The sequence below is a fragment of the Protopterus annectens genome, chromosome 8.part0 (genome assembly GCF_019279795.1).
Source record: "Protopterus annectens isolate FY-2018-M chromosome 8.part0, PAN1.0, whole genome shotgun sequence".
Classification (NCBI taxonomy): Eukaryota; Metazoa; Chordata; order Ceratodontiformes; family Protopteridae; genus Protopterus; species Protopterus annectens.
Genome location: NC_056741.1, coordinates 361,591,981 through 361,614,791, shown reverse-complemented (window position 1 = coordinate 361,614,791; position 22,811 = coordinate 361,591,981). Strand labels below are relative to the sequence as shown.

Sequence of the window (22,811 nt, the reverse complement as noted above, 5' to 3'; positions counted from 1 at the left end):
GCTGCACCTCCTAATCTACTTGACCTTTGTAAGGTCTTAGCAAGAGTTGCAAGCAACATATCAGTAACCCCCCCCCACACACACACACACACATTATATATATATATATATATATATATATATATATATATATATATATATACACACATATATATATATATATATATATATATATATATATATGTATATATATATATATATATATATATATATATATATATATATATATATATATATATATAATATATACATTGATATGTAGTAGGTGGAGGATTATTATGCAATAAAACTATGAAAAGTTAAAACAAAGCTTTTGTTCAAGTACAGATGACTGTGGAATGTGAAGGAGTACATCATCTAACTTTGTACTGATGAAGCTGCACCTGAATGTAAAAGATATACTGTGAAAGCACAGATTAGTTGTATACCATCCCATTTTAATACCTGCAAAGTAAAGGGTAAAGGTGTTAGGGTGTGGAATATTTAACTTACTATAAGGATCCAGGGACTGTCTGTGAACATGGACAATTCACCACAGTAGTCACTACCAATCCTTATAATGATAGTCATAGTAATGGTGGCAAACTGCACAGCAGTCCTGTAAATCCTGATCCATTCATTTAGCTCCCTTGCAATTCGGTTCCAAATTTTGATCATGGATAAGTTCCTCTGGCACGCCCACACCCACTGATGTTAGACATACACTGTCAACAGATGCATCATTTCCTCATTGGTCTAATTAGATGCTTGGATGCGCTTCAGCTTCCTCTCTTTCAAGATGATCTATGAATTTATTGATAAGAAGTTGCAAAACACCTTCAGAAAAATGCTCACTGTTCTACCACTCATTTCACAGGTAGCAAAGGAATGGTCTGGAAGTGTAGCAGTATGGCATTTTAAAAGTGATGTAATGAAGTTGGCATCAGCCAGTTGGTAGACATCAAATGCGTACTGTATATGTACTCATACACTGGCAACTGTTTGGCATTTGCACTGAGTTCTGTACATTTACATTGAGCTATTGGTTAATGTACCAAGTGTCAAGAATTTACCTAAATGTGTTTGCAAAACATTCTCTGTTAAATAATCTGAGTCTTTTGGATGAAAAGTTAAACCATAGTCTCATCTGCTTGAGTTGATGGTAGATGAGATGGATGTAAAAGCATCCCACAGCACCTATTGAAAAGAATAGAAGAAGTTCCCCAATGTCCTGGCCAAATTTCCCCTAGTAGTATAAATACCACCTTGGGTCTCTCCTGAAAAGAGAGTGGCCTTGTGGAACTAACCAGGTCAACAAAAGGATAAATAAAGATAAAACATTATGTATGGAGCATATAATATTTAATTGCTATGTATGCTGAGGTTGTCATACTGTTAGGTATACTTGCCTGACTGTGCACTTTCAAAAAGTAAGCTTTCAGAAGGTAAGCTTCTTGTGTGTGTGTGCGTGTGTGTGTGTTTACACTCACAAACAGGACCTCTTCATGGTCATAGACTGTAACAATGTCTCGTGTGTAGCATTGTATGTTATAATTCATTAAGTTTAGAATGCTAATCTGTCAGTAAATACATATGTTTTGAGGTAAGTGGTACAGGTTGACTTCCTACCATATGCAGGCATAATGACACATATCTACCCTTCACTATTCTCCTGCAAATGCTAAGAGATTCCGACCATATTAGCCAGAACATTGCAGGTCTACCTGTTAGTATCTACTACACTTTATGGGCACTGTCGGAGTATGAGACTGTCTGAAGGGTCATATTTATGACATGTTGCTTGCAGATGCTGAATGACATATTATCTGATGGTCCCATGGATTTCTATATTGCCTTTAATGACATCCGCTGTCTTAGCATGTATACCTCTAATGTGATTATGTACAAAAATATATTTCAGACGTAGTTACACAGTTGTGCTTAATATGAAGCGTTGTGGTGTTCAACACATACAGGACCTTTCCATGTTCACAGGTTACACATATATAAGTTCTGTAGTTCAACATGACCTTTTGTATTTGACTCCTCCATATTCCTATTGTATTTAGGTCATCTAGTAGGGCTGTTGAGCTCTGTAGGTGAAGGAGTAGGTATTGTGGCTTTTGTAGGTATAGCATAGTTGAAGTGGTGTAGTGGTAATGTAGACAGTAAAAGAATGTGAACAGTCTTGTAGACTCTGGTTCAAAACACATTTCTGGATGTACATTATATACACCAATATATATATTGTCAAGTGTGTGTGGTACATGTTATTAACTTTTTTGGTGTAAGTACGTATGTGGCACGTTTGTTGTTATATGTTTTTATTACAGATATATGTGTCAAGTTGTTATATATTTATTACATTTCCATGTGTTCTCTTGCGATGAACTAGGATGTATACGTGTGGCAGTACTGCATCTCTCACTGCTGATGCGGGCTTGTCAGTAAGTGTACTACAGTTCTTCATCCTGACCTGCCCATTATTTTGCAGATGTTTCTGAGAAGCAGACATGTTAACTTCAAACAAAGGAAGAACGAGCTAATTCTTTAGGCCCTGTGACAACATAGCAGGAATAATCATCTTGGATGGACAGGTGATACACTGTGGAGAACACAGATGTGGCATGATACACCAACATGGTAAATGCTGTGGGTGGTCACAACCGATTGCAGGAGGCATGTTGTCAGCAGTGCTCAGAAATGATTATTCATGTAGTCAACACACTCCACTGTTATGACAGGGAAAGAAATACCACTGGTGGAGGACCACCTATACTGTCCCCTGATGAGATTACATTATTCCTGTCATCACATAACACCTGCCAGGACTGTCGTATTCCAAGGGAAAGGATAGAGGCTGGTGTGCCAAGACACCATGGTATGTATATTGTTCTACTCCGTGGCAGCATAGTACATAATAGTTGTATACACTTACATTCCAACATGTCTACTGTGTTCATACATATTTCACAACAACAACCCATCAACCACTACAGTGATACACTTCGGCTGAGGACAGACATGGTAAGACTGTCTCTAAATAGGATTTATTAACCTTTAATTAGGTGTTATTGGCATCAGTCTGTCTGATTGTGATGTTTTCTCCACCATGGGGGCCCTCTCATACCATCACACATCAGCGAACTTAAGGTATGGGTCTGTGCACTGTGATAGGATTGACTGTACTAATAGACCTAAGCCTAGATGATGTCAGAGTGCTTAACACTTACATGTACGTGTTCTATTGTACTTCACAGCAGCAGCATCACACCACTGTGAGAGAGTGGCCTGTTCTGATTATGACAGACCTGGTAAGACTGTCTTTATATAGGTTATAGTGATGTTTAGTTAGGTGTCACTGTGAGCAGCCTGAAATGATCTGTTTAACTTCACATGGCCTTCTCATCACAGGAACCCTCTCAACCATCACACATCAGTGACCTTTAGGTATGTGTCTGTCTACTCAGATAGGGTTGACTGTATTAATAGACCTGAACCAAGATGTTATGTGTCAGATTGCTTCATACTTACTTCTCTGTGTGTTTGTACTCTACAGTGGCATTATAATGCACACCACAAGGAGTGGAGTTGGAGGAGGACATGTTGTACATATATGAGCAATTTTACAATGTCAATAATATTTGCATTTCTGATGCCTTATATGGACTTTCACTGTTCTGCAGGGGCATTGCAACAGGCACAGCCACTCCAAACAGGTAAGTGGATATTTCCTTTCTAGTTTGACTATTTTCACATATCTTCTGCCTTGTGCACCCATTTTGGCTGTATGTGATATGTGACATTTCTGTGTTTGTAGCAATTATACTTCCAACCTCTGAGGCAAGATGTGATGTCCAACATTCAGGCAATATAGCCAGTGGAACACAAGGCATTGCATTGGGGTCAATGTTGTCATGTCCTGGAGTGGTTAGTCGTGTGGCTCAGGGTACAGTCTCTAATGGGGGGGGGGGGCAGCCAGTCTGATTATGATGAGGTACCAGAATTTGATCATGATGATGGCCTTGAGCAGCTGTGTCCAGGCGGGTCTGAGTGTGGTTCTGACTCTTTTCCACAATGGACTACTAATGTTTATAGGACTTCCCATGGGGACATGTGTCTGATGGTGTATACCTGTTCTTACAGGTATTTGAGCTTTCCCAGCAATGGCATGGTAATGACCTGTGTGCACTTGCTTATGCTGCTGATCATATAGCACACAAGATATGTCTGTTACACAAGAGTCAGGAGCACAAGCATAGAGAGTTCATAGTAGAGTTGCCTGTACACCATGATAATGTGGTATCTGTTGCATGCTCTTTTGAAAGTGTTGTCACAACAGTGCTGAAGCAGTGCAGAAGTACAACTTAGGTGCTATATGCCTTGACACTTGTGAGCAGATTACCCCTAGTGGGGAAAGGAAAACCACCTGTCACATGACCCAGACATGGCCCTTGTCCATCCATGTCTGTGCTGCAACTTGCATGCACAGATGCTGTTGGTCGCCATTTTCAGAACTCAGCAGCCCCTTCCTGATATAATACTTGCAACAGTGCTCAGACCCACAGTGTAACCCAGCACAGACATGTCACCACTTCTAGCTCAATGATACAGCACCACCAGCATAGTGTTTTGAGATATGGCAGAGGCAGCCAAGACTATGGTGTGAGACATCAGCATAGTGCAACATGCATTAGTGTAACAATGACAGTTAACACCAGTGTATGTGCCATGCTGTGCCACTGTGACCCTATCACAATGATGATTGCTGTGCTGACCACTACATACTATACAGGTTAGTGATCTATGGCATATATGAAGCCACAGATTGTCTCTTGTTGTATGACTGACATGATAGACTGTCTGTATGTTTTCTTGGTGTACATACATGCCCAGATTCTCTGTTTAGTACTGTATTGACATTTGTATACATATACCTTGCTGTTACAGACGCCAATATTTTACTTCCCATTTCTATGTGATATATACCACCCATATGTTACTATCCTCATCATAAAACCTATTGGCCACATGATTTATTTTCTTCTTACAATATTCATGTCATCTGCCATTATCGCATGCATAGCTATACTTCAGATGGCAGATTGGTGTTATGACTGGCACATTATTGTGTTACTGCCACTACATTCACCTCAACACACAATCTACCTGTAGTTTCCTTTTCACCTTTGTTATACTTGTCATTAACATTAATACTTGTGTGACTTTCCATTCATTCTTGATTACACGCATGCTTGTATACATATCTTGACCTTACCAGTACACCACTAAGTGTCCCATGGCCAGTGTGTCACACTTGTCATTAAAGTATTATTGTATTGCACTGCATGTGTAGCTGTACAAGTCATGTTGTTGCAACCACATGTGCATTATACTGTTGTACTGTATTAACATGTTATAGACCAGAACATGTTTGGCACATATGACTTGTATGTCCCTTGTCAGCCACCTTGCTTTGCTGGCTCACTTTACCCTAGTATTAGTATTGCAGCTGCTGTATGCTGTTTAGCCTTGTGTCCTACAGGGTAACACATTCCTAAGAAATGTGCATAGTACATCTCTGTGTTATCATTAACCTCTCATGTGTAATTCCAGCTGTTATACTACATCTCCTGTACATACTCCAACAGGCATAGTCATACACACATTATGCTGCTGCATACACACACTCATTACAGGTATGCAGACTGCATCCCTGGCCATTGACATGTTCTCTTGAGCACACAATATGTGTACCATACACATATAGGCTTAGTTGTCATTAGCAGTGTACCTTGCCTACAGTATTCAGTCAATTAGTAGTCTACACCCATCCACATCTATTCATTTGTTTTATGTACAAATGTGTATAATCTCTTTATTATCAAAATGCTGTTATGGTATGTGTAGTGTTCCCTATGGACAACTACCAAATTTGTTACTGTTATCAGCTGTCATTGGGCACCACAGGGTAAGTATTACTGGTTTATCTATGTACTTGCATACATGTGGCTTGTCATGACTCAAAGTTTTGAGACAGACAATGTCATGTCCCCTGAGCTACTGCGTATGGGTGCAGCCTCACTTGCCCAAACCTGATTGTTCTCACACTTGTGTCCTCCAGATCATCCTGTGAATGCTGTGATAGCTCCATATCAGACATCTTGGGGTAGGTCACCCACACCTAGGACTGGTAGGCATCCATGCAGCATGGTACATACAATGACCATCTGTGACATTTTTTCCGTTGTGTATTGCAGTGCACCCTGGATGTGTCCAGGTATCTGATTTGTGAGTTCAGCACACCAAATACTCACTTTCTGGTGTTACATGTTGCAGTGCATAGTCTGTTGAATGTGTCCTCAGCAGGTGACATGGTGCTACGAATGATGTCTTGAGTCTGGATTCCAGTGGATAACCATGGTATTTGAATAGGAATACACTCAAATTGTCATATTGCTGAATGTTAACAGGTCTTTGTTCAGATTACGTTATAGCTTACCAATTAAGAGCCCCTCAGAGATGTCCGTCTGTTGGAAAGCCGACCTCAGCTCACTTTTCCTCCAGATTGCAGCATCACGCACACTACTAGAGTCTGTTGCTCTAATGTTATTAGTAAGACCATCTGCAGAGCAATCTACTTGACAGTGGTCACCCCTTTCTATTGATGTACCATTCTATATCATCTGATCCTGGGTTTTTTTTATTGGTACATGGGTGCAGTGAATTGTACTGAGGGGACTGAGAAAATTGGTGATGACATAGAACCATTCCATGGCACATAACTGCCAGGAACTGCCATAGTATGTGACTTGCAGCTGTCTGGGACACCCCTATGTCATCACTCATACACTGCTGAAATGTTCTATAGGCCAGTATATCCAGACTGAGGCACACCTTTGTTTCTACTGGGATAGGTTACCCTGCAGACTTTGTGAGGACAGGCTGGGTGCACATATCCTGCATCAGTCTGCACTAAATTTAGCTAATAACCTCTATCTAGTAATGATTTCCTGGTCAGAAAGCTGGTTTGACTGGAATCTGGCTTTGCACTGTGCTGGCTGTCTTCTAGGATGATTTGGCAGAGCGTCCTTTAAACTGTAAAACCCCAGCCTGCTGAATTGCATTTACTGCAGCTTGAATTTTTATTTGTAAGTTTTCTGTAGAATCCACAGGAATGTGGTATAATTCATTTGAATTCACTAAGAAATGTGGATAGCACCTATTGCCTCCACTAAGTGCTTTCATAAAAGTGTTGTTGTGCTACTGTTTTGCATTTTAATTTCATTGGGCACATCTGTTGTGTTTTGGAATCTAAGCGTGCATGTGGAATCCTCGATTATTTTACGTCGAAAAAAATTACATGTGCTTTACTTCCACTGCTACTTGAAATCGCATTCTCATCTAATTCACCTACCTCTTCCTGCAGCACACTGCACTGTGTGCAACTTTCATTTTGCATACTCTGCTGTCATTTCCAGCTTCCAATATGATTAACAGTCACTCCTCTTCTCCGTGTGTGTGTGTGTGTGTGTGTGTGTGTGTGTGTGTGTGTGTGTGTGTGTGTGTGTGTGTGTATATATATATATATATATATATATATATATATATATATATATATATTGGTCACTTTCCTCACATAGAAGGTAGTACCCCTTTCTACTTTATTCACCTTAGCTATTCCAGAATGTTTCTGTTCTACTTATGTTTCTTTGTGACCTGTATTGCTTTTACTGCCACAATTATCAAGTGTTTGTTCTTTCACCAAAGCCATTTATTCAGGTATGTTTATGCCTAGACAGTCAAGGTTGACATTACTTTCCATTTTTTTGTCTTGCTCTTTTGAGCCTCAACTGAATACAGATTTGCATTTCCCCATTAATTATTTATCTGCTAGTCTGGTTTCCAGTGTTGGAATTTTTCTAACTTGGCATTATGTTTTTACACGTGAGGCCAGGAATTCTCTTCTGTTTTACTATACCTCCATAAAGTACTGTTTAGTTTAATTAATTGTCATACTTGGCAGATTAAAAGTGGCTTGCACATTGATAAGCAGTTATTAACCATAGCGTTCTGAAACCCACATTACTGTGAATGAATCGCAACCCACTGTGAAAGGAAGATCTTACATAGCATTGTACCTCTTTTAATCTGTGTCAGTCAGAAGCTAGGGATTCTTATGTCTGTCTTTTAATATCAACATGTTAATAATTATAAAACTGTATGCTTTTTTTAAATAAATTTCTCAGCTTTTAAAAAGTGCATATGTGCTTTCCTTGTATGGGGACGGGAGAACACAATGTCATCTGTGCTTTATACACCCACAATGCCACAAGGATATTTCATCACAAGAGCAACCTAGTTGCCAGTATAAACTTTATCTCACCTGTTTTGAAAAATGTAAAGTTAACAGTTTTCAGATCTTTGCTGAAACATGTCTCTGCAGCTGCAATACATGTTACAAGTGACTTTATACTTCCACTTGTTGCTATAAGGCACCCACCCCACACTGATTGCTATAAAAATTAAATTACAAAGCAGAAGTAAATTCAATTATGTTATGCTGTGGGCAGTGTGTACTATTACCACAACACACAGATATATTTAGTTTTGTGTCTACTTACAGCAGCTCTTGATCTTTTAGCAAAATAATTGGAAATAAAAATAGTGGAGATAAAAGGGCTCAAATTCAGGGGAGAGGAATGCTTTTATACTGGTATGTATCAGTATGCATTTTCTTTTTACCCCTTTTTTAGCACCTTTATTTAATTATCATTTGTGACATAGGCAAATTTATATTTATGAAGTAAAACAGGATAAGCAGTGTCCACAAAACCAAGGTTTTTCAGGAAATAAGTCCAAATCAGCCAGTCTACACCACAGAAAACAAATTTGTTTAGCTCTTTTGTCTTGGTTAAAACCAATACTTCTTCAGAATAAAAAAACACTCCAAGCAAGAGCTTAAATATACTTGATCAATTAACCACTTAATCAATTAAATAATTAGAAAAAAGTATGTTCTTTTAAAAAGACAGACCTCATTTTATACAATAAATTCATCTGGTCAAAGCCCTATACTTTAAAACTGGGGCTATAGATAAATTTCATTAAGACCAGGTTTAAGGAATGAACAAAATAAAAATTGCCATTTCAATTCACATAATTCAATATCCAATTCCCACCAGCCCCCTCTTGCAGATCTATATACAACTTCTAAAATACCAAATCTGAACTTTTTAAATTCTACACATTCCAATTAGTGTCTAAACAAAACATTTTTATCATTTTTATGTAGAATGCTTGTAGACCTGCCTACATTTAAAATGTAGACTAGAAAATCTTTGCTAAGGAGGTAGCAGCTAAACTTGAATAGGTAGTTCCCACAGGTGGTTTATACAGATCAATTGTGTTTTACCAGGGAATATTTGGTTCAAAATTTCTAAATGTCACCCTTTTGTGCAAAGGTGGCCCAAATGGAATAGGACCAGTTAGTGGCTGATGTGGAGAAAGCATGCATCCAGGTTGAAGAGGTATACATACAGGAAATGATAATCATGAATTTGACTATAATCTTATTTCCCAGTTACAGAAGACACATACCCCCCCACAAGAGCCTGGGTGACATAAGTTTATAAGAAATTTAGATAGCAAGTGAGGAACTAGACAAGTGATCGCTGTACCCTCCCCATTTGCTTTGTACATGTAACCTTTCAGACAGCAGTTGCAACAGAGAGAGTTGTATGTAGTAAGATATTAGGCTGGATAAGGAAGTGTATAAAGAAGACTTCCAAGATGGCTGCACACTGATCAACGGGTTTAGAGTTCTTCCAGTGTGAAAACTTCCAGCAAAAGCCATTCATTTGGAAAAAATTCAGTTACTGGTTAGCCTGGATGTAGGCAAAGAAATCTGGAGGAGGTATGAGAAAATCAACTAGAAAAGGAGGAGGAACAAAATCTGGTGGGGAAGAGCCTCGTAGCTGTTCAGCAAAAAAAAAAAAAAAACACTTTAGATTTCAGCTTCAGTACAGGAAAAGTGTTTGTAGGAATTTAAAGGGAAAAAAAAACAAATACAGTCAAAGGTGTTTACAATAACTGAGAAGCCGGGGAATATATAAAGTCAAATTAGAAAAGGCTCTAAAGAATAGACGTTTTAAGTAGCTATTCAGATGAGCTGATAAAACCACGGAAATCAGAGAGTGAACTGAAGAAAGGACTGGTTGAATGAGTTAGCTTGATAAACACTGCTGCAAAAGCTAGAAGACAGACCATGTAGTAAAACCTGAGGATTTTCTGATGAACTAACAGACTAAAAGGATGGTGAATGTTAGACTTTTAGAGCACTTGGGTGACATTCGGAATACAAAAAGTTGCCGAACATTTCCATACGGTTCATGATGGATCTGATGAAACTGTTTTTTTGCATACTGGGTCAACCTTGTATGGCAAGAGGGGTGATTTTATTATGAAGTTGTTGAGCTTGGGAAGTAGAATGGTTCTTAATTTTGGACATTACACCCAAAGGGTCTTAGTCATGCAATGTATTTAAATAATTCATATTTTAATATATGAAGTAATTGCATATATAAGTAATTGGATACTGGTGTTTAAAGACTGTGATAAAATGTGAATATTTTGAATGTATTTAATAAGATGTATTTATTGTATATAATGAAATAACGCAGTGTGTAATTTCATTTTATAATAATTGAAAGTATTTAGGATTATTTAAAATTGATATTTGATAAGTTATAATGAAAAGAGTTGTACCTTTTGTAAATGTTAAAAATGGAATTGTATTTATATAAAATGTAAACATATTTATATGTCTAAGGATGTTATGTAATGAATGTGAGTCTTTAACCATTCAGCAGGAGGCATTTGAGTATAAATGGAGTTCATTTTTGTATAGAATTTACTTTGAAGGCAATATGCCAAGGTACCAGATGTCATGCGATAAAATAAATTAATGCTATAATACAGTGCAACATGCTCTTTATTTGTTTTGCTTAGTTGGTTTTATCTAGTTTTGTAAAGATTTTCTGCTGTTCCAGTGAAACTGGAATTAAGAGATTGAAAGTACAAGCAATAAGCTGTACAGTATTCCACAAGAGGGTTTGTTAAATGAATGGGCACACCAGATGTATGCTCCAAATTTGGCCATGAAAAAGAAGCCAAGACCTATAGTAGTAAAGTAAAGATGCAGTCATAACAGAAGAATGAAGTCCTCCTTACAAAAATTTGGCAGAAGGTTAAGGTATTATCAATATGGGATACCGGACTGTTTGTGGAAAATGATTATTTATTGTACACCAGGCAAAAGAGATGCGAGTCTGTGCGAGTCTGTACCTGCAAAGAGAGAAGAAGTCGAGAGGTAGGTGTGAGATTCATGTTGCTGTATCCAGCAGTCTTCAGAATATTTTTGGATACAGAACAGGTGAAGAATGAAATAAGAAAGTTTATGTAGCAAAAAAAGCAAGCCTCTTAACAATGACACTGAAGCGACTGAGTGCTAGAAAAATCAGGAGTAATTTGGACTTGGACCAGATACTATTTTTGGGTGCTCAAAATGATAATGAAGGCCAGGAAGAATGTGAAAGTGTGAAATTACTGGAGGAGCTGTAAAGTGTCATTACTGTAAGATGCAGTTTGGACATCAGAACTGTGCTTTGAAAAGAAAGTGGAAAAGACTGGACTGTATTAAACTGCTGCAAGGAATCTAAAGCATAATTCCCACTTAGTCATTAATATTTATAAGGATAATGAAGGGACTGAAGATTTAATGTAAAAACATTTTTCGTAGTAATTCGTATAATAAAGTCAAGTGCATTTGTAAAGTAATTTTGTAAATTATCCTGAGATACTTTAAATGTAAAATGGAGGGGGGATTCTTACCATTGACTGCTGTTAATGGCAGTAATGTTGAAGTAAGTAAGGACTTTTTCTCAGCTGTAATGCATATGGAGTTTATATTGTAACAAGATAAAGGCTTGATATAAGCAGTATAAAGTTGTGATCTTTGGCTGCATGCAAGAGAAAAGGTGAAAGTGAACTGATGTGTGTGTGTGTGTGTGTGTGTGTGTGTGTGTGTGTGTGTGTGTGTGTGTGTGTGTGTGTGTTGTGTGTGTTTGTGGTGGTTCCCCTAGTTTTTCCATACAGCTGAAGGTGTACACAAAAATCATATAAAATGATAGCTCTTCTGAAATGCTAGTTATATGTCATGCAACTGCAGAACTATTAGTGGGTATGTTTATGTATCAGCAAAGTTCTGCAGCTCCACAAAAATTGTCTGCAGGTGCAGGCAGTTAAGCAGGAAATGACTGCACTATGAACTCTTAAGGCATCTGTTTAGAGACAGCAATATTATTACTTAAAGGGGAAATGATACATTGAAGGGAATACAGGCAGATGCATTCCTAGTAGTATCAGCTGGTTCAGTATAAATCACAACATTGTACAATCTAGTCTATTTATTAATTTAATGGTAGCCAGTGCACTCTTTCTTAAGACTAAAAAATCAGTTAACCGAGAGTATAACAAAAAAAGCAACACAGCAGTGTGTAGAATCCCAGGACACAAACTTTAATGAAAAATAGCGATAAAGTCAGGTACAAGAACCAAACTTCTTCAGTAAAAAAGTCCAAAAACCAAGAAAACTAAAAACAGGCAACCCAGGTACGACCGCTGAAGACTGATTTATTAAAAATAAAACCAACCAACACAAGGTACTAAGCGCTTTCACCCGTAAGAAAGCGCTTAGTACCTTGTGTTGGTTGGTTTTATTTTTAATAAATCAGTCTTCAGCGGTCGTACCTGGGTCGCCTGTTTTTAGTTTTCAAACTTCTTCAGTATCAAGTCATTTTCAACATGATTAAACTAACTTCAGAATGGGAAAAGCCTATGGTGGTAGCCGTCTGTCTAGCACAGCTGCCTATATATGAAAGTGTAACCTCCCTTTTTGGAAAGTGTATATTGTGTATTTGCGGTGATTTAAAAGTGGTGGAGGTGGGGGATTAAAATGAAAAAAAATGTATGTAACTTTTTGTTCTAGAGTGTTTTTATTGAAATAAACTCTTGAAAGTATGACACAGATTCAAAAAGTTGCAGGAAGCTATAACTTCATATAAGATTAGCCTACCAAATATTAATTTGTTCATGTAGGCTAGAAACCTATATAAAAAGCTATCATGTAGAATAAATGAAAGTAATAGCATATTATCATAATGATTGCTTTATCAATTATATCACGAGAGAGGAATTTAAGGAATAGGTAGTGGAAATTACTTAGGCTTTATTAGGGAAGATAGCTATATTTTCTGAATAACGTTCAAGGGAGTAGGATAAAATGAAAGTGGAGTTTAAAAACTGGGTAGAATTAAAAAAAAAAGATATGGTTAAGAGGGATGTACAAAGAAGTATTGCAGAATAGGGGGGATCTCACATAACAAGAAGAGGTACAACTGCAAAGTGCCAAAACACTATAGAGAAAATAAGTTTGGATAAGCAATTCACAAAAAAAAAAAAAAAACAAATGGGGATATATGTATGGCTCCCTAATATTCAACATAGTCTGGAAGATTTTAGGATCTTTGCTTGGAAGTGTTTGCATAGGTATTTTTATACCCCAAGTAGACTCCAAAGAATTTTTCCTCAGGTAGATTGCAAATGTTGGAGGTGTGATGAGGAAGAAATAAATAATTGGGAACATGTTTTTTGGGAGTGTAATACATTGGCAGACTTTAAAAATTCCCTGCAGGCTACTCTGTCAGAAATACTGGGTAAGAAAATTAGTGTAACTGTGGAAACTATATATTTTTTGAGCTGTTACACAGAATCAGAATTGCCTAGACATAGTAAAGCTTTGCTGAATTTAATTCTGGTGACTTCCAAAAAAGCAATTATTAGAAAAATGGAAATCAAAGTCTAAATCAACCATACTAGAAGTAGTGAATATAGCAAGAGAGATAAAAGAAATGGAAGTGGGATCGCTAGAAAAGAATTACATAGAAAAAAATGAGATTTGTGTGAACAATACATGCAGAATAAATTTTGGAAGAGGAATAAGGTTTAAGGGAAGACAGGAATTGAAGGAGATATGTAATGTTTGACTGACCATGACTGTGCAGAAGACTATAAGTGATGTATACTGTTTGCAATTGAAAATATTTTAATATGATGTGTTTTTATTAATATAAGTGTATGATTTCCTGTGTCATAATTGATAATTCAGTGAATATGTTTCTTGTTTTAAAAAAATAAATATGCAGAGAGCAGTAAGGTGAAAAGCACTGCTATTTCCCTGTAGACTCACTGATTCTATTAAGGGGTATAAATACTGAACAGTAATATATCCCAATATACTATTCCTTGACATTGTACACTTATTAACACAATAGTCATAAGGAAATGCAGCATTCCATGTTTTGGGAAGAATACTGTGAACATTTTATTATATAACCATCAATTTTATAATCTCAGTGATGTTGCTATAATGGACCTATGCTCACTTACAAGTAGTAATTATAGCTTTGTTGAAAATGTCCTCACAATATTTACGAAGTCGTTTGGGTGGTTTATATGATACTAAAGGAATAGTGGTGTGTTTCATGAAAAAAATGTTGTATTGTATGTAACAGTAATTCAGTCATTTTGTACATTGCAACTCTTGTTAGTTGTGAAGATAAACATACTTATGTGCGTTAAACCAAATAACAGTACTGCGAGTTGTACTTCAACTTTTATATCATGAAGTGTAGCTTAAAACTCGTTCAATTAAATGTGGGAGATTCCCTATACTCCTTCTTGTATACCAACCCATAGGTCTTATCCTTAGCTTTCACCACCTCTCTCCTTGCCATGCACCTCATCTCCTTATACTCATGTCTACTTTCTTCATCTCTTTGACAATCCCACTTCTTCTTCGCCAGCCTCTTCCTCTGTATACTCTCCTGTACTTCCTCATTCCACCACCAGGTCTCCTTGTCCTCCTTCCTCTGTCCAGATGTCACACCAAGCACCTTTCTAGCAGTCTCTCTTACTAGTTCTGCTGTAGTTACCCAGCTATTCGGTAACTCTCCACTGCCTCCCAGTGCCTGTCTTAACTCTTCCCTAAACTCCACTTCACAATCACCCTTTTTTAACTTCCACCATTTAATCATTGGCACTGCTTTCACACTCCTCCTCCTCGTCATCCTACAGACCGCCATTCTATGCTGCTTAACTACACTTTCCCCTGCCACAACTTTACAGTCTGCAATCTCCTTCAGACTGGCCCTCCTACATAGAATATAATCCACCTGTGTGCATCTTCCTCCACTCTTGTACGTCACCCTATGCTCCTCCCTGTTCTTAAAATATGTATTCACCACAGCCATGTCCATCCTTTTCACAAAATCCACAATCATCTGACCTTCTGCATTCCTCTCCTTAACACCATACCTACCCATCACTTCCTCATCACCTCTGTTCACTTCACCAACATGCCCATTAAAGTCCGCTCCAATCACTAGTCTCTCACCCTTGGGTACACTCACCACAACTTCATCCAACTCACTCCAAAATTTCTCTTTCTCATCCATCGCACACCCAACTTGTGGAGCATATGCACTAACAACATTCATCATTACACCATCAATTTCGAGCTTCATAAACATCACTCTGTCAGACACTCTCTTCACGTCTAAAACACTCTTGGCATATTGTTCCTTTAGTATAACCCCTACCCCATTTCTCCTGCCATCCACACCATGATAGAACAATTTGACCCTGTTTCCTAAACACCTGGCCTTACTTCCCTTCCATCTGGTGTCTTGCACACACAATATATCAACCTTCCTTCTCTCCATCATATCAGCTAGCTCTCTTCCTATACCAGTCATGCTGCCAACATTCAAAGTTCCTACCCTCACTGCTGCACTCCTAACCTTCCTCCTCTCTTCCTCCCTTCGGGCATGCCTTCGCCCTCCTCTTCTCCTTCGGCCAACAGTAGCCCAATTTCCACCAGCACCCTGTTGGCTAACAGTACTGGTGGTGGTCATTGTTAACCCGGGCCTCAACCGATCCGGTATGGAAATATGAAATTTTCTCGCCATACGTTATGTGGCAGAGTTTTTACGCCGGATGCCCTTCCTGATGGAACCCTCCCCATTTATCCGGGCTTGGGACCAGCACAAAGAAGTGCACTGGCTTGTGCATCCCCAGTGGCTGGGTTAAATCAGCAGGCTGTATTGTCCAAACGCCAGAACCTCGAACTGGGAAGTTCGAAATGTCAAAATAGTGAAGCCACGGAACACTGAATTTTTTCCCAAGGAAAAATTTGGTGGTCCGTTTCCGAGGTTTGCTATTTCTTCCACTGTGGTGCGATCTTGGAATTGTTATATTTAAATAGGGGGTTGGGGGGAAAAGCCCCCCACATTAGGACCAGTTTGAAGTGTACATGTGTATTTTGGATTTGTACCGGAACAGCAGTTTTTTTCCCTGGGAAAAAATTTGCTGTTCTGAGTGTTCAAACTTATTGCATTTCGAACTTCCGGGTTTGACATTTCCATAGTAAAACGTATTGCAGTTCGCCTATATGATATAGACCCTAAAGTAAGTGATAGTAGAAATCAAGGATGGTAGCTGTGGTCACAAATAAACCTCAGAATACAGTTCAAAGATGAACAGGTTAACAAACTCAGTCGTAACTATGAAATAAAAAATACACCCGAGTGCAGTGCATAGGCAGAATAGACAGGGCCTTGCAATAGTAAATTGTGATCTGGTTAAAGTACTAAGGGCAGTGTGGTAATAGATGGGTGAAGGGATTAAATGCTAAGAGTAATAATGAGCTACACAGTAAGAGACTTATGTTGGGCTGTGGCACTAGTAACATTTCAATGCTACTTTTGGCCTCTTTCTTTCACTTCTGTGTCTGTTTTTATTGATTCTACTTTACTTTCTTAATTGTTGATATTGGATGATCTCATGTCATGTGATCAAACTGTTTTTGTGTTCATGTTTCCACTGCTTCTTAGCTATCTGTAGTATTTGTTCAATCTGCAATGAAGTAATCTTTCCACATTATTGTGCCTTTCAGTATGCATAGGCAATACACAAGGAGTCTATGGCTATTCATCAGAAAACAAAGCATTGAGCGGCACATATCATCGAACACGCAGTTCATTGAGCCATTCTGACCAAGATCGTATTATGGTAGAGATAAGTTTGCCCTTTTGGAACCCTCCCCATTTATCCGGGCTTGGGACCGGCACAAAGAAGTGCACTGGCTTGTGCATCCCCAGTGGCTGGGTTAAATCAGCAGGCTGTAAAGTAAGGGGTCTATATTAGTAGTTCGAACGCACAATTGTCCAAACGCCAGAACCTCGAACTGGAAAGTTCGAAATGTCAAAATAGTGAAGCCACTGAACACTGAATTTTTTCCCAAGGAAAAATTTGGTGGGCCGTTTCTGAGGCTTGCTATTTCTTCCACTGTGGTGCGATCTTGGAATTGGTATATTTATGTAGGGGGTTGGGGGGAAAAGCCCCCCACATTAGGAACAGTTTGAAGTGTACATGTGTATTTTGGATTTGTACCAGAACAGCAGTTTTTTTCCCTGGGAAAAAAATCGCTGTTCTGAGTGTTCAAACTTATTGCATTTCGAACTTCCGGGTTTGACATTTCCGTAGTCAAACTTATTGCAGTTCGCCTATATGATATAGACCCTAAAGTAAGTGATAGTAGAAATCAAGGATGGTAGCTGTGGTCACAAATAAACCTCAGAATACAGTTCAAAGATGAACAGGTTAACAAACTCAGTCGTAACTATGAAATAAAAAATACAACCGAGTGCAGTGCATAGGCAGAATAGACAGGGCCTTGGAATAGTAAATTGTGATCTGCTTAAAGTACTAAGGGCAGTGTGGTAATAGATGGGTGAAGGGATTAAATGCTAAGAGTAATAATGAGCTACACAGTAAGAGACTTAGGTTGGGCTGTGGCACTAGTAACATTTCAATGCTACTTTTGGCCTCTTTCTTTCACTTCTGTGTCTGTTTTTATTGATTCTACTTTACTTTCTTAATTGTTGATATTGGATGATCTCATGTGATCAAACTGTTTTTGTGTTCATGTTTCCACTGCTTCTTAGCTATCTGTAGTATTTGTTCAATCTGCAATGAAGTAATCTTGCCACATTATTGTGCCTTTCAGTATGCATAGGCAATACACAAGGAGTCTATGGCTATTCATCAAAAAACAAAGCATTGAGCGACACATATCATCGAACACGCAGTTCATTGAGCCATTCTGACCAAGATCGTATTATGGTAGAGATAGGTTTGCCCTTTCCCACTGTAGTGCAATCTTAGAATTGATATATATAATTAGTGGGGGGGGGCACAGCCACCCACATGAGGAGGTTTCAATGAATGGCATTTACGAAGTAATACCATTCAATACTTTTAACATTCAATGAATAACCATAGACCCATACACGAGTACCAGGCAAATAACTCTGCTAAGAACAGTTTGTAGAAATTAAAGTAATTCATTGTCTTTTTCCAAAATGATTTCCACAGGTTTGTTTTTTCTTGATCCATGCAAAGCTTTATTCCAACAGCGAAAACATCCACATTGGCACAAGATGAGCTTTTTCACCCAGATTACATGGGTTTCTTCAAATTTACAAAATCTTTCTGAACAGTGCATTTTCTAGGCTCTTTATGTATTGCTCTATCAAAAGGGTAATGGAAAAGTGGGATGTATCATGGCTTGCCGATTGGTGGTTTCTAAGGAAGGTTGATAGATTGTAATTGGTCTAGTAAAAGCATCTTGGTTTGCTTGGGAATTGTGAGTGGGACAGAGATGTTTAAGTTGCTCAGCAAAGTCATTTTATAAACCAAGTTTGCATTATTTACATTAGTATTTGAAAATGCTGAGTATATATTGTACTGTTCTTGTTCATGATCCCTCAAAAAAACAAAACATGCAGATTTTGCAATTTTGTTGCTAAACATTGGTGTAAACATATTGCTTAGATTACAGGAGTTTCATAAAAATATTTACAACTTTGTTTTTATCTTTGTCAACATACAGTCTAGCGCAGTGGTATAGTTTGTGAATGTTTATTTTGTTTTCTTGTTTTTGTTTTTATTCCGAAAACACTTTTACCTTCTAACTTCATCAGATCAGAGGATTAGTATGAAACTGTAGTGAGTAAGATCAATAAATAAATAAATGTATACACTTAAAAGCTAAAAAATAGAAAGGTAAATGATAGAAATAAAACAAAGACAAGAAAAAAATGAGTAGACTTTGTATACAATGGTGTTGGTTAATTAGAAACAGAAAGAGGCCCTGGAGAACTGAACAGTAGGGGACACCCAACTTTGTAAAACCTTTAAGCATGATGTCTCGATAAACTAATGTTAGGCTTTTTTTGTGCTATGGTGGAGGTTAGAGGAATTTAGAATACCATTTAGATGCATTTTACATTGTTTAGTTTTAAATATTAATAGTCAGAAGTGTAAAAAGGGATGCATCTAGAGTATAGTAATTAAATCAATAAAAGTGGAGAGGGACAGTGAATCTTCTTCCAGTTTTTATTGCATTGGTATGTATATCAGATTGTAGATGATATTTTTATGATTTGACAACATTTGAACAGTTTTTAACTTGAATGCATTATATCATTTTTGAAATGTCAGATGTGATATTCAGAAGTGAGGATGTGTTTTATAGATGTGAATTTGTCTTTTAACAGCAAGCCTTGCAAGAAAAATTCCTATTTGAATAGAAGTAGCGTGTACCCACAGTGTGTGTGTGCATGTGCATGTGTGTGTGTGTGTGTGTGTGTGTGTGTGTGTGTGTGTGTGTGTGTGTGTGTGTGTGTGTGTGTGTGTGTGTGTGTGTGTGTGTGTGTGTGTGTGTATATATATATATATATATATATATATTTATATATAGTTATAGACAGATATGAATATTTTAAAAGGGCAGTTCCTATGGATGGCCTGTCTTGCAAGTGAGAGTAAGGAATTTGAGCATGCATTTGATAATTTACAGAAAGAGTTTATTAATAAAGGGTATAGTTCAAATGAAGCTCAAAAAGTTAGGAGTACAGTGGAATGTATGAGAAATGAAGGTGGGACACCATTTTTTTAATGAAAGAATGATTAGACTCTGCACTTGTAATGTCAATAAGTGTTTTAGAGTGCTGTTAACCTTTTTTTAGAAATATTAATTTTGTCTGTGAAATTGTTAAACAGAATTGACATATTTTAAGAATTCTTAAAAGGTTGCACAAAATCATGTGTGATATACCTAGTTTACATATAAGAACATGAGTAGTTTGAAAACAGTTATTGTGCTTTAAAACTCTTGATAGATACATTAAATGTATTAGGATTGAGATGTTGAAGTGCATATTATGCAATATATGCCAGTATGTTGATATGTATAGTAGTTTCACTCATCCTATAACTCTTAAAAAGTATGTGTTTTGGCTATATGGTGATCACAGTACCAGAAATGTAGTGTATTTGGCACCACATTGTACTAACTGTCCAAGTTTCTGAACTTGGTAGACCAATAGAACTTTCAAAGAACATGTTAGTGGATATCTTTATGAAAAAGTAGATTGAGTTTGAGAAACTTCTTGGCCCAATGCATTAACGATAGTGATGGGATTCATAGTTTTAGGTTCAATGTTATACAAGTAGTGAATGACAATTCATGTGGTGGTGATTTAAAAATAAGACTGAAGAAATTACATATATGTGGATTACTAGACTAAATACTGGGTCTATATCACTTCGATGAAAAGGCAGAAGTTCGAACACCATATGTTCGAACTTCTAACCTCAAAGTGCAAAACCATCGAAGGCTTAGAACAGCAATTTTTTTTCCCAGGGAAAAAAATCGCTGTTCCAAGAAACACACACACAACACAAGCACACCAAAAAAACAGCAATCCACACACATACACTTAAAATCCTACATCTAACCCTACACTAAACTGTACATACACTACTATCTATCCACTTACCTTAACCCAAACCCTAACCCTAAGGTCCATCACTATTGCACACTCACCTGACCCCGCTCCCTAACCCTAACTCACCTATCCCGCCCTAACCCTAAAGTCTGTCACTATCGCACACCCACCTCACCCATGCCCTAACCCTAACTCACCTATTCTGCCCTAACCCTAAAGTCTGTCACTATCACACACCCACCTCACCCTAACACTAACTCACCTAACCCGTGCCCTAACCCTAACGTCTGCACAATCACACACTTACCTGAACCCGACCCATAGCGTTCCACCACAGTGCTGAAAATCACAAAGCCACAGAAACGGCCCACCAAATTATTTCCCTGGAGAAGAATTTGGTGTTCTGTGGCTTCCCGATAATCAGTTTTCGAACTTCACAGTTCGAACATATGGTGTTCGAACTGCTGAAGTTTTGACAAACTGATAAGAGCCCTAAATACTACAGGAAAGTAGGGGTTGAATGACATGGTTAGTCTAAAGCCAGTATTGAAATGTAGACCTTTAAGATATTAAGTAACGGGGATGTTTTAATTGCTCATTTACTTGTTTTTCATAGTGTGCCTATTTGATGCATGTTTGACATTATGCTGACTAGACTTGAGCCTTGAACGTGTTTGTTCTTTTTGGAATAATGTTTGCTGGCTGCAGTTTCTCAGAGCTTTATGTCTGAGAAGTGTTTAAAATCCTTCCTTTCAGTGTGCAGATATTTTTTTCTATGTAAAGACTTTACATTTGGTGCAGTTTGTAGACAACAAAGTCTTTATTACAGTTCTCCCTAGACCTGCTCATGAAATTCCTTTTAGCATTAGGGCAGTGGACACATTTCTTTTTTACTTATGATATGCAGAACTTGCATCTTTTCCTTTCATTTCACATGGGTGAAATGTGCCTGTTGTGGATATGTTCTACGTAAGTTTACTGGTACTGTTTATGAAGTCTCGTATTTTTTATTGCTCTTTAAGGATGTAGCTATGTCCTGAACCAAGTATTTTGGAGATGGACCTATTGCCAGTGAGATTGTTCCCGTTCTTTTGGCTAGCATCTTTAATGACATTTGTATACTTGGTGAAAGTTACTAACATTAAATACATTTAAAATGTTAAATACTTCATACGACAAAACATTTTTTTATTATTTTATACTTTGTGTGAATTAAGTCTTAAAAATATGTCAGCGGTGGTGCAGCAGTAAGCTTTGTTGCCTCACAGCAAGAGGTTCTCCAATTCAATTCTTGGCTGGTGTGCCTTCTGTGTGGAGTCCGCATGTCCTCCCCATGGTAGAGTGAACTTTAAAGACATGCAGGTAGGTCCGTGCATGTGTGAGTGTTCCTTCTTTGAAGGTTGGGTTCCGGGCTGGCAACTCGACACCATAAAAATCCACTGCCAGTCATTAGCAGAACAGTGATCTGCTTTGGCAACCCCTAACTGGGAAAAGCCAAAAGAATGGATTAAGTCTTAAAATACAAGCTATTGAGATCTTTTCATTGAGACCTTGTGGTACACCTGCGTTTAATCTAACTGCCACAAGGTCTCCTTATGTTCTATTATGTCAACCCATGGTCCACCCTCCAAGTCTATAGGAACAGTTTCACTAACAAAAAATACAAACTCATGCTCAGGGTATTTTTCCACATGTTTACATAGGGAGTTATTAGTTTGTTTCTTCCATGTATCCAACATATGTTCATAAATGCATTCTTTAAATCTACATTGGGTCTTCCGTATATAAAAAATATCAATGTTTTTACACAAAGCCATACAACTCCTACAGAGTTACATGTGCAGTGGAAAGATGTATATA

The 22,811-nt window shown here is 37.8% G+C and overlaps 1 protein-coding gene across 1 annotated transcript in view; it reads left to right on the top strand.

Annotated features, from left to right (window-relative positions):
* LOC122808810 (homeotic protein proboscipedia-like) overlaps positions 1-22,811 on the top strand; it is a 1,259,012-nt gene that overhangs the window by 764,122 nt on the left and 472,079 nt on the right. The gene's annotated exons all lie outside the window — the stretch shown is intronic.